Source organism: Mandrillus leucophaeus, unplaced genomic scaffold (assembly GCF_000951045.1).
Source record: "Mandrillus leucophaeus isolate KB7577 unplaced genomic scaffold, Mleu.le_1.0 Scaffold206, whole genome shotgun sequence".
NCBI classification, from domain to species: Eukaryota; Metazoa; Chordata; class Mammalia; order Primates; family Cercopithecidae; genus Mandrillus; species Mandrillus leucophaeus.
Window position 1 is genome coordinate 2,661,136 of NW_012102099.1, and position 12,129 is coordinate 2,673,264.

Consider the following 12,129-nt stretch of genomic DNA (forward strand, 5'->3'; position numbering starts at 1 on the left):
AAAAAAAAAAAATTATTCTAACCTTTATCTACTGCCACTTCCATTTTTAGGTAATAGTACCCCACTCCTGGTACCAAAATCTATACTGGTATTCGACTGCTGCTATAACAAATTACTACAAATGTAGTGGCTAAAAATAACACAAATTTATTATTTCACAGTTACTTAGGTCAGAAGTTGGGTGGGCTTGGCTAGCTAGGTCTTCTGCTTAGGGTCTCATGAGGCCAAAAAATCAAGGTGTCTCAAGGTTGCATTCCTTGATGGAAACTCTGGGAAATTCACTTTCAAGCTCAATCAGGTTGTTGGTCAAATTCAGGTTCCTTTTGGTTGCAGGACTGAGGTCCCCATTTCTTGCTGGTTGTCAGCCAGGGACTGGTCTTTGCCACTAGAGGCTGCCCACATTCCTTCTGATAACTTTTCATGTGGTCCTCTCTAGCAAAAGCAAATGGAGTCCTTCTCAAGCTTCAAATCTCTCTGATTTCCTTTTCTGCCCATTTCTCTGACCCCAGTTGGAGAAAGTTCTCTGCTTTTAAGGACTCATGTGATTAGATTGGGCCCACCCAGAAAATCCAGGATAATTTTTCTATTTTAAGATTCTTAAACTTAATTACACCTGCCAAGTTCCTTTTGCCATGTAACATAGGGTAGTTACAGATTCTGGGGATTAAGGTATGGACAACTTGGGAAGAGGGAGATGTAATTCTGCCTACTACAAATCCAACTCCTATGGAAGGGTTTTTTTTTTTCTTAAGATGGGGTCTTGCTATGTTGCCCAGGCTGGAGTGCAGTTGTGTGATCTCAGCTCATTGCAAGCTCCGCCTCCCAGGTTCACGCCATTCTCCTGCCTCAGCCTCCCAAGTAGCTGGGACTATAGGCACCCGCCACCATGCCCGGCTACTCTTTCGTATTTTCAGTAGAGACGGGGTTTCACCATGTTAGCCAGGATGGTCTTGATCTCCTGACCTCGTGGTCCGCCCCCTTAGGCCTCCCAAAGTGCTGGGATTACAGGCGTGAGCCACCGTGCCCGGCCCCTATGGAAGGGATTAAACTCACTTCCTAAAGAAAATCATCCCTTTCTTTAAGAGTGTGAAGTAAAGGTGTACAAATTTTACTTACGTGAAGTAAAGTATATATACATACATGCATACATATGTCTTTACTTATGTGACACAAAGATTTATGTTCAGAGATAGAGACAATAGTAAAAACAAGGACTCACTCTGGATGAGTGAGTAGGCAAAGGAACTAAATGCGCAGTATGGAAAAGGAGTTGCCACCTGTTTCATCCTCAAACTGCAAGGCATTTCACCCATAACTACTTAGAAACTAACCCACGCTCCTCCTTAAATGTGTATTTCTCTTCTCTGTATTCCACAAAAAAGTACATAACTAAGCATTGTTTTGTTTTTAAAGAAAAGTCACCTCAGGGGGACCTAACTTTGTAATGAATTGATTAATCAATCTAAGCAAATTTCCAATCTTTCATTCAAGTCATACACCCTCCCCCAATAGCAAATCAAAGCCAAAAATTTCAAAGTCACAGAAGGACAAAAACATGCCCTGCTAAGACTGCAGGTGAACTTTTGAGAATATCACAGAGGAGAACTAGTATTGGTACTAGTTCAGCCCCAGGTTCACCAAGCCAGTAAAGCCAAATACTTACAACAAAAACCTACAACTACAAAGGTAATATTCTAAAGCCCTGTCTACAGTCAAATTCTTGACTATAAATTTTACCTAGAACAGAAGAGCCCCCAATATACCAGCTAGTCCCTTTACAGTGACAGGTAAAAGCTACTTACTACACTTACTACCTGCCAGACACTGTAGTAAGCACTTGACACAAATTGTCTTATTTACTCCTCTCCATAAACTCACAAGCTAGAAAATACCATCATCCCCCTTTTACAGACGGGAAAACAGGCTTAGAGAGTTTAGGTCACACAACTAAGTCGCAATGGCCCTGATATCTGACAACCTAGGCAGTGTGGTTTTTAATCACTGGGCCTATACTGCACTCCTTAGATGGCATGAAGTCTCCAATTCTTGGAAAAATCTTCCCTTGTTAGTTTTCTTTTCTTTTTTTTTTTTTTGAGACAAAGTCTCGCTCTGTCGCCCAGGCTGGAGTGCACTGGCAAATCTCAGCTCACTGCCACCTCCGCCTCCCAGGTTCAAGCGATTCTCCTGTTTCAGCCTCCTGAGTAGCTGGGATTACAGGCGACCGCCACCAAGCCCGGCTGATTTTTGTATTTTTAGTAAAGACGGGGTTTCACCGTGTTGGTCAGGCTGGTCTCGAACTCTTGACCTCGTGATCCACCCGCTTCGGCCTCCCAAGCGTTGGGATTACAGGCGTGAGCCACCACGCCCGGACTCCCTTTTTAGTTTTCATTTCCTCTCCTCATATCCCATTCACGTAGAATTAAACAGTTGAAAAGTAATCAAGTCTTCCCAAATAATTTGCCCTCTCTTTTTCAGAACTCTTTCCTCCACACAAAGCAATAGTCAAGATGCAACTTCTCCTGACCCTGACTCTGCTTCCCCAAAACAAACTACAGAAGCTCCACCCATCACCTGCTTAATCTAGAAATGTTCCAACACTGCAAAAACACACAACGAAAAACAAAATTGAAAAGTCCTACTCTTTCAAAAGGTCACCAACATATGTATACTCTTAGCCAAGCTTTCTCTCCATACCTCTTTTTCTATCCAGGCTCCTAACTAGTCCTTAACTCCAACTCTAGACGTTCTGCCCCACGTCTTGGTCCCTTCCCACTTTCTCCCCAGCAACTCCGCCTGGGGTTCTCTCCACCTCGCACCCACTCTGCAGGTGGGAAGCTCAGCCCCGCCCAGATGGACCCTAAGAAGGCCCCTACTCCAGCTGCCTAGTTCCGCCGCAGGGTTCACCGCACACTACCCAGCAGGCACCACTCCCTCCGCACCCTCCCCCAGCACCCCACTGCGGCCCCACCCCTCAAGTTCCCTTCCCCCTCTGACGACCCCCTCCTCCAAGTTGTCCCCTAGTCCCCACCCAGTCCGGCCCTTTCCTATGCAATAAGCTGGACTCCGGCAGCCGATTCCCACCCTCACATCGGCCTCTGCCCCCAAACCTCGCCCTCCGCCCTGGGGGGTGGCCCTGGGCCTCCCAGATGGGCTGCAGGGGCCTCGGTTGGTGTATGTGTGAAGGTGGGGGCAGGGGAAGGCAACGGGCCGCTCGGGAGTCTGCTGGAAGCGTGAGTGGCGGCCGCGCTCCGCTGCCCTATCCTGCGCCCACCCCACCCTCCAACGACCTCGCCTGGCGACTCCCAAGGTACCTGTGGTGGAAGCGGCAGCGGCACTGGCCGCTCTCCCCTCTGCTCACACAGACAATATGGCGGCGGTGGAGGAGGAGACACACGGCTCGGCCGCCAGCCGCAGGGACCAGAGCGAGGCTGCAGCCGCGGCTGCCGGAAGCGGAAACCCCCTCCTACCAGGAGGCGGGGCGAGACAGCTTCCGACTCCGCCCCCAAAGGAATCTAGCTGAATGCGGCCATGCTGGGCTGTCCTATTGTAGCCTTAGGGATTCAGTTCTGGCCTAGGGTGCAAAATGGAAGAAATTCCCAACGCAAAGCAGAATAAGGAGACTTGCAATAGTTACGCGCATTTTATTTCAATAGTGTTAACAAATGACAACAGAGAGAATACGAACCTCCCACTAGGTGAACAGTTGGTTTGATCCAAGTTAATATGGCGGTACCCAGGTTTCCCGCACTTCACCCAGCTGGCCCCGCCTTTCCTGAAAAGAACCATGCGCGACCTGCAGAGCTGTAGAGCCAAGCATTCTGGGAGCTGAAGTCCCTTTTGCTCTGACCCCCTCGTTTAAAATTAGGGTTTCAGCAACACTTTCTATTCAAACTTGGAGTTCGGAAGTAGTGAATGAAAGTTGGACCCTAGAAAAGGCATGGCGCAGGAGTCTGGGAAGTGAGGATACTAGGTCTCAAGAGACCAAGGCCCAATTCCTTCCTCCTACAGAAGTCTTGCCTAGAGCTCTGCGTTCAAAATATAGTGTTTTTTCCCCTTCTATCTGCCTCCCACCCCCGCTCTCCTTTCCCGAGCTACCTCCCCAAAACAGTCACAGAGCACCTTCTACCATGCAAAGTTCATCATGGTCTCCTCATGATCAAAAATCTCCCATGGACCTCTTTGTGCACCAAAGATAGCCCAAACTCTTCACTTGACATTCAAAGTCCTCCATAATTTGGCCAAACCCTCTTTTCCAGCCTCCTATTTTGCCACTCTCATCTCAAATTCCGGAAGCTTCCACCCACTAAAACTGCAAACAATTCCTGGAACTTAGCTGTGTTGCCTCCCTCGCTTTGCACTGGCAGTTACTTCTCTTACTGTCACCTCATGGACTGGATAATTTCTGTATGCCGATTGAACTAATTCAGGGATCCTTTCCTCTTGGAGTCTTCTCTCTGTTGAACTCCCTCAAACCCAGGCACTATCAGTTAGTAACCTGAGGACCTCAGTCTGTCTCCTCCATCAGACTGTGAGCCCCTAGTGGACAGAGCTCCATCTGATGATCAACCTCTCCTTTGCAGGCCCTGCTAAAAGCTGAAGCGTCTAGGAGTTGCTGAAAGGAGTTCAAATGTTAGTCTCACCTCTGATGGGACAGAGGTGTGAGCACTGGAATGAGGGTGAGGAGGCCAGGTTATTTCACTACCAACCATTATCCCTAGCTGTCTCAGAATAGCTGGTTGTCTCAGGAATAGGCCTCTCCACACTCCACAGCCCTCCTTTCACAGTTTGTCAGCTGACTAGCACCTCTGCTCCCAAAGAGGCATCTCCTGCCCACGTGGGGTTAGGGCCGGTGGTGGCTGCAGACTTATGGTGATGGCCTCAGGGAGGTGGCTGTGGCCTTCTCTGGACCTCATCTGCTAGGCAGCTTGTGACATCTGATCCCAATTGCCTGGGAACCCATAACAGTTTTTCTCTCAGTATCCTGTAACTGGTGATTCCTCACCTCTGGGCCTCAATTTCCCCACTTGTGGACTGAGGAGGTTATACAAGATAATCCCAAAGTTTCTGGGAAGTCATCTTTCAGGAAATGATACCCTTCTACCTACCTCTTGAACGTATCTTTTTGGCTCTCGTGGCTTTGTTTTTCCCAACTGTATTCACATTTGTTTAACTCACAACAGTTCATCATTTGCTATGAGCCAGACACTGTGCTAGGTACTAGGGATGTGTTATGAGCAAGACATACACCAGGTGCTTACTGGTGGAGCTCACCTTTTAAAGTGAGAAGCAAGTAATGCATAGGTAAACAAATGCATAAACAAAGTAATTTCAGGTAGCAATAAGTGCTACGAAAGGAAAAGATAAGTAGCTGTGAAGTATAGAACTTTAGCTTGAGTGGTTCAGAAGGTCCCTTTGAGAAGGAAACAGTAAGTGCAAACATCCCAAGGCAGGAAAGAGCATCACAAGTTTGAAGAAGGAAGCCATGGTGGCTGAAGCACTGCAAATAAAGGGAAGAAGAGGAAGAAATATGGTGGGAGAGGTGGGCAGGGCATTCAGGTAATGATAAGCTGGGTTTTCATCTGAGTGTAATGAAGATATTTCCCATTGCTTAGCCTTCTTGCCTTTCTGATCTCAGCCTCTCTCACAGCATTAGTTCTTCATTCTTCTTCCTAGTTCTGGCCTCTATCTGTGACTTCATTCAGAGGGCTCAACTGGGCACACATATACAACCCTAATACTCATGCAGGACATAATTGAAACCCAACTCCTGCCATCTACCAGGCCAACCTCATATAGGTCTCCCATCTCAAGAGGCTTACCATCCCGAGTGTTCACCTAGTTGTGGACTTAACATTTATCCTTAACTCTTACTCTCCCTGATCCCCCACATCACACCTCTTAGGCTAGGCTTTCTGCAAACAACAGCAGCAGGAGCAACAGTTAAGATGTTGAGAGTAATTGCACTGTGCCACACACTAAATGTTCATCATCTCACTTAATCCTCATGTCAGCCTGATGAGGCAGAAACCAAAAGTATCTCGCTGTACAGATGAGGAGACTCAGGTTCACAGAGATCATAGGCCATGCCCAAGGTCACATGCTAGAGATGGAGCTTGCATTTCAACCTGGGCTATTAGAGTGAATCTCTCTCTCTCTCTCACTCTCTCTTTCTTTTGAGACAGGGTCTTACTCTGTTGTCCAGGCTGGAGTGCAGTGGCATGATCATAGCTCATTATAACCTTGAACTCCTGTGATTAAGCAATCCTCCCACCTTAGCCTCCTGAGTAGCTAGGACTACAGACATGCACCACCATGCCTGGCTCATTTTTAATTTAGTAGTATTTTTATTACTATTATTATTATTGTAGATGGGGTCTTGCTATGTTGCCAGGGCTGGTCTTGAACTCCTAGGCTCAAGCAATTCTCCTGCCTTGGCCTCCCAAAGTGCTAGGATTTCAGGCAAAAGTTTTAATCATGCACTAAGAACCTAAGTGTATTAGCTTTCTATTGCTGCTTAACAAAATCACCCCCAAAATATAGTGGCTTAAAACAACAATAGTTTATTTTATGTTTGTGTGGATTGGCAGTTTGGACATGTCTCAGCCGGGACAGCTCTTTTCTGCTCCAAGTGGTCTTTCCTGGCTTACTCTTACATTTGCTGTCAGTGAGCAGGTCAGCAAACTGGTTAGAACTCTATGGCCTCATTCACATGTCTGACAGCTGGTTGGGGTTGTTGGCTTGAGTACCTTGGTTCTCCTCTATATTGCTTCTTCAGTAAACTAACTCAGGCTTCCTTACATGATGGCCTCCAAAAGAAAGAAAACAAAAGCAGCGAGATATCTTCAGACCTAGGCTTAGAAATAATATAGTGTCATTTTCTCTGTATTATATTGATCAAAGGCAGTCACATGGCCAGCTCAGATTCAAGGAAAGTAGAAATAGATTCCATTTCTTCATGAGAAAAACATCAAATCATACTGCGCAAGAAGTCATGTGTATAAGGATGGTGGAATTGTTGTGGCCACCTTTGCAAACATTATATCACATAAGTAACCATAGGCATGGAACTGGTTAAAGAAATTATGGTACAGTCAGACATGGAGCTATTCACAGCAATGAGAGCTAACATTTTTGAGCACTTAATATGTGTCACTGTACAAGATGCTTTACATCTATTAACTCATTTAATTCTCACAACAGCTCTCTGTGACCAGTACATTTTTAATCCCCATTTTAGAGATTAAGTACACCAAGTCTCAGAGAGGTTAAACAACTAGTCCAACATCGAACAGCAAGTGACAAAGCCATTGAAAAGAATGAGGACAGTATTATGTCCTGACATAGAAATCTGGCCCTGACATTCTGTTATACAATACAAAGCAAGAGACAAACAGTAGTTTGGTCAGAAAACATTTAAAAAGCACATTTAAAATATTAGGAGATGTGTGTGGTTTTTTTTGTTTTTTTGAGGTCGAGTTTCACTCTTGTTGCCCAGGATGGAGTGCAATGGTGCGATCTTGGCTCACTGCAACCTCCGCCTTCCAGGTTCAAGCGATTCTCCTGCCTCAATCTCCCAAGTAGCTGGGATTACAGGTGCCCACCACGCCCAGCTAATTTTTGTATTTTTAGTACAGATGGGATTTCACCATGTTGGCCAGACTGGTCTTGAACTCCTGACCTCAAGTGATCGCCTGTCTTGGCCTCCCAAAGTGCTGGGATTACAGGTGTGAGCCACTGTGCCCGGGTGGAGATGTATGTCTTATAAAAATTAGTAGAATAAAAATTTTTACATGTCTTATAAAAATTAGTAGAATAAAAATTTTTACATGTCTTATAAAAATTAGTAGATGTATATGTCTTATAGTTTTAGATAAATTCAGGAAGAATTTACTGCAAACTATTAATGGAGCTTATCTTTGAAGAGAAGAAAAGGAGAAAACTTTTATTTAAACACCTGTTTGTATTGCTTGAATTTTTTTTTTTTTTGAGAGAGGGTCTTGCTCTGTTGCCCAGGCTGAAGTGCCGTGGCAACAGTCACAGCTTACTGCAGCCTCAACCTCCAGGGCTCAAGTCGTCCTTGCACCTCAGTCTCCCAAGTAGTTGAGGCCACAGGTGTGTGCCACCATGCCTGGCTAATTTATTTTTATATTTTGTGGAGATAGGGTCTCCCCATATTGGCCATGCTGGTCACAAACTCCTGGGTTCAAGTGATCCTCCCGCCTTGGCCTCCCAAAGGGCTGGAATTACAGTAGGCACAAAGCCTGGTCTTCTTTGAATTTTTTTACAGCAATCATAAATTTTTATTTCAATACCTTATAAAGAAGAAAATGTTTTTAAAATGTCCTTCAGTTTGGCTCTCACCTATGTCTTTTCCTATTTGGTTTTATTTTTATTGTTTTTTTGTTTTCTTTTTTGATACCACCCCAGTCCAACCCCTTATCAATTCTGGCCCGAAGTTTTGTGGCTACCCTGAGGGCCCTTCCTCTCTCCCTCTGCAGTGCATCCCGCTTGCTGCAGGGGAACAGTTGATTAACCATCATGTTCCATTTTTGTCTAAGAGTTTTCAATGGTATTGCATTGCCTGCACAGACAGTCCAAACCCTTTGGCCTAGTGTATTGGGTGTTTGAAGTTTGACTCCAACTTGGTTGGATTCCAGCTCTGTCACTTGCTAGCAGTATAAATGTGAACAAGTTATTAGATCTCTCTGAGCCTCAATTTCCACATCTTTTTTAAAAAAATGAAAGACTGGACACGGTGGCTCATGCCTGTAGTTCCAGCACTTTGGGAGGCCGAGGTGGGTGGATCACCTGAGGTCAGGAGTTCGAGACCAGCCTGGCCAACATGGCAAAACCTTGTCTCTACTAAAAATACAAAAATTAGCTGGGCGTGGTGGCATGTGCCTGTAACCCCAGCTACTCAGGGGCTGAGGCAGGGAGAATAGCTTGAACCTGGGAGGCGGAAGCTGCAGTGAGCTGAGATTGTGCCACTGCACTCCAGCCTAGGTGACAGAGCAAAAGTCTGTCTCAAAGGAAAGAAGGAAAGAAAAGAAAGAAAGAAAGAGAAAGGGAGGGAGGGGGAGGGAGGAAGGGAGGAAGGAAGGAAGGAAGCAAGGAAGGAAGGAAGGAAGGAAAGAAAGAAGGAAGGAAAGAAAAGGATAAAAGGATATAGCATTACATATTTTGTGGCAAATTAGATTACTGTTCAGTGACTGTTCACTTCCTCCCCCAGCCAGGGGCAATTGATACTTTCCTGCCCCATTAATATTAGGCTTGGCCATATGGTTTGCTTTGGCCAGTGGAATATACATATCAGTGAAAATGTGCAAATTCTAGCCTAGGCCTTAAGAGGTCTCTCTTGTTTTCAACTGGCTGTCTTAGAATTTTCACCTCTGCCTTGAAGGGTGAGCTGTCATTGGTGCCTTACATCTTTTGAAACAGACTTCCAATCAAGGTTGTGGTAGGCAAGTCTGAGATAAGAATAGTTTTTTAGTCTTTAGTTTTAGTTTGTATTAATTAAATTATAATTTATCGTTTTTCATGAACTCCATATTTTTGAATGAGAGGAAACTAAAGAGGTGGGAAGAGAATGTTCTGTCTCAATTTAGGAAAACAGTAGCTTCTATCCAAACCTCCAACATTAAACAGGCTAGTCCTAGAAGAATAAAAGACACACATAGTAGTTCTGAAATTGAGTCAACCCCAGCAGAGCCCAGCCAAGATCAGCCAAATCCAAATGACTACATATGAGAGAGGGAGAAATCAATGTTTGCTTCTATCAGCACAGAGTCTTGGGGTAGTTTGATATGCAACATTATTATAGGAATAGCCAACTAAAAGATTCACATCATAGGGCTTTTTTTCAGGGTTAAATAAATGAATACAGGAAACACCTTAAAAATAGACTGGCACATAGCAAGGGTGTAATCCATGTGGACTACTCTTATTGGGGGTGCAACTGTGAACAAAATAAAGCCCCTGTTCTCATGAATCTTATGTATGTGGAGAGATATATGGAATGGCGGCTGGTGGTGAGTGTTATGGAGGAAAATAAAGCAAAGACCGTGAAGTGGGCTCATGCCTGGTGAATTTCAGGAATGGTCAGTAGATAGGGCAGCTGAGCCAAATGGGTGGCTGATCTTGGCTAGGCTCTGCTGGGGTTGACTCAAATTCAGGTCAACTACATGTGTCTTTTATTCTTCTGGGATGAACCTGTTTGATTCCGGGGGTTTGTACAGAAGGGAAGACAATATCTCAGAGGTTCACAAGGGGCTGGATTGTGCACAGCCATGTAGGGCTATTGTGAGGACTTGCTTCTGCTCTGAATGAGGTGGGGAGCTACGGGAGAGTTTTGAGCAGATGGAGGTCAGGCTCTGCTATGCATTTTTATAGGATTTGTCCAGCTGCTAAGTGTGGACTAAATGGACCAGAAATAAGGGCTGAAGCAGGGAGAAAAGATAAGAAGCTACTGACACAAACCAGGCAAGAGATGGTGACGGTTTGAACCAAAGTTGGACTCCGAGGTTCTTTTCAAAGTAAAATCAAAAGAATTTACTGATAGATTTGGTATGGGGTGTTTGAGGGGAAAAAAAAAAAAAATTGAGGATGACTCCAAGGCTTCTGGTCTGAGGAACTGAAAGAAGGAATTTGCCAGTAACTGAGATGAAGAAGGCTGTAGAAGAGAACTTCTGGGGGCAGGTGGAGAAATAGAGGAGGAATTAGCAGTTCCATTTGGGACTTGTTAAATTTAAGTAAGCTATGAGACTTCCAAGTGCAGATGACTAATCAGAAGTTAGATGTATGAATCTCAGCCCAGGAGAGAGGTCCAGGCTGGAGATGTAATTTTGGGGAGTTACTATGTACTAAACTGTGTCCTCCCCAAATTTATATATTGAAACCCTAACACCCAGTGTGACACTGTTTGGAGATAGGACCTTTAAGGAGGTTAAAAGAGATCGTAGAGTGGGCCCTAATTCAACAGGACTGTTGTCCTTACAGGAAGATGAAGAGATATCAGAGGTCATTCTCTCCCCATGCCGGTGCTCAGAGGAAAGGCTGTGTGAGGACACAGCAAGAAGGCAGCCGTTTATAAGCCGGGCAGAGAGCCTTCACCAGAAACCCTCCCTGACAGCACCTTGATCTCAGATTTCCAGCCTCTCAGTGAGAGGCTCAACTGTGAGAAAATAAATTTCTGTTGTTTAATCCTCTCAGTCTGTGGTATTTTTTTACGGTAGTTCGAGCAGACTACTACTGAGTCATCAACAGAGAAACGGTTTTTAAAGTCATGACAGGCCAGGCGTGGTGGCTCACACCTGTAATCCCAGCACTTTGGAAGGCTGAGGCAGGCAGATCACTTGAAGTCAGGAGTCTGAGACCAGCCTGGCCAACATGGTGAAACTCCGTCTCTATTAAAAATACAAAAATTAGTCGTGTGTGGTGGCATAATCCCAGCCTATAATCCCTGCTACTCAGGAGGCTGATGCAGGAGAATTGCTTGAAAGCAGGAGGCAGAGGTTGCAGTGAGCTGAGATCGAGCCACTGCACTCCAGCCTGGGCAACAAGAGTGAAACTGTTTCATAAATAAATAAATAGCCATAAGACTGGGTGAAATTGCCAAGGGAATGAATGTAGACAGAGAAGGAAGACCAAGGACTGAGCCGTGGGGCATCCAACAGTAAGAGACAAGGAACTAAAAAGGAGCCTGAGAAGGAGGAGCCAGTGAGGTAAGTGTCCTGGGGACCAAGTAAAAAAAGTATTTCGTGGAGCGGGTGCTGATCCCCTGATCCCCTGTGTCAGATGCTGCTGAGGGGTCAGAAAAGAAAAGAACAAAGAGCTGATTCACAAAGTGGAGGGCATTGTTTTGACAGGAGAGAGTGTAGGTAGATTGGTGGGAACAAAAGTCTGATTGGAGTGGGATTAAGAGAGAATAGGAGAAAATATAAATATAGACATAGAAAGGAAGGAAAAAAGGAAGGAAGGAAGGGAAGGAAGGAAGGAAGGAAGGAAGGAAGGAAGGAAGGAAGGCAGGCAGGCAGGCAGGCAGGCAGGCAGGCGGGCTCTTTTTTTTTTCTTTTTGAGATGGAGTCTCACTCTGTCACCCAGGCTGGAGTGCAGTGGTGTGATCTTGGCTCA

The 12,129-nt window shown here is 45.3% G+C and overlaps 1 protein-coding gene across 3 annotated transcripts in view; it reads right to left on the bottom strand.

Annotated features, from left to right (window-relative positions):
* The window catches only part of CSNK2A1 (casein kinase 2, alpha 1 polypeptide), a 66,764-nt gene extending 63,286 nt beyond the window's left edge, over positions 1–3,478 (bottom strand). For 2 of the 3 annotated variants that reach the window (XM_011979842.1, XM_011979840.1), the window contains exon 1: positions 3,312–3,478. The gene's annotated coding sequence lies outside the window, so the exon portion shown is untranslated. The remainder of the gene's footprint in view (positions 1–3,311) is intronic. The other variant, XM_011979841.1, reaches the window with a different exon arrangement.
* Positions 3,479–12,129: the final 8,651 nt, after the last annotated feature.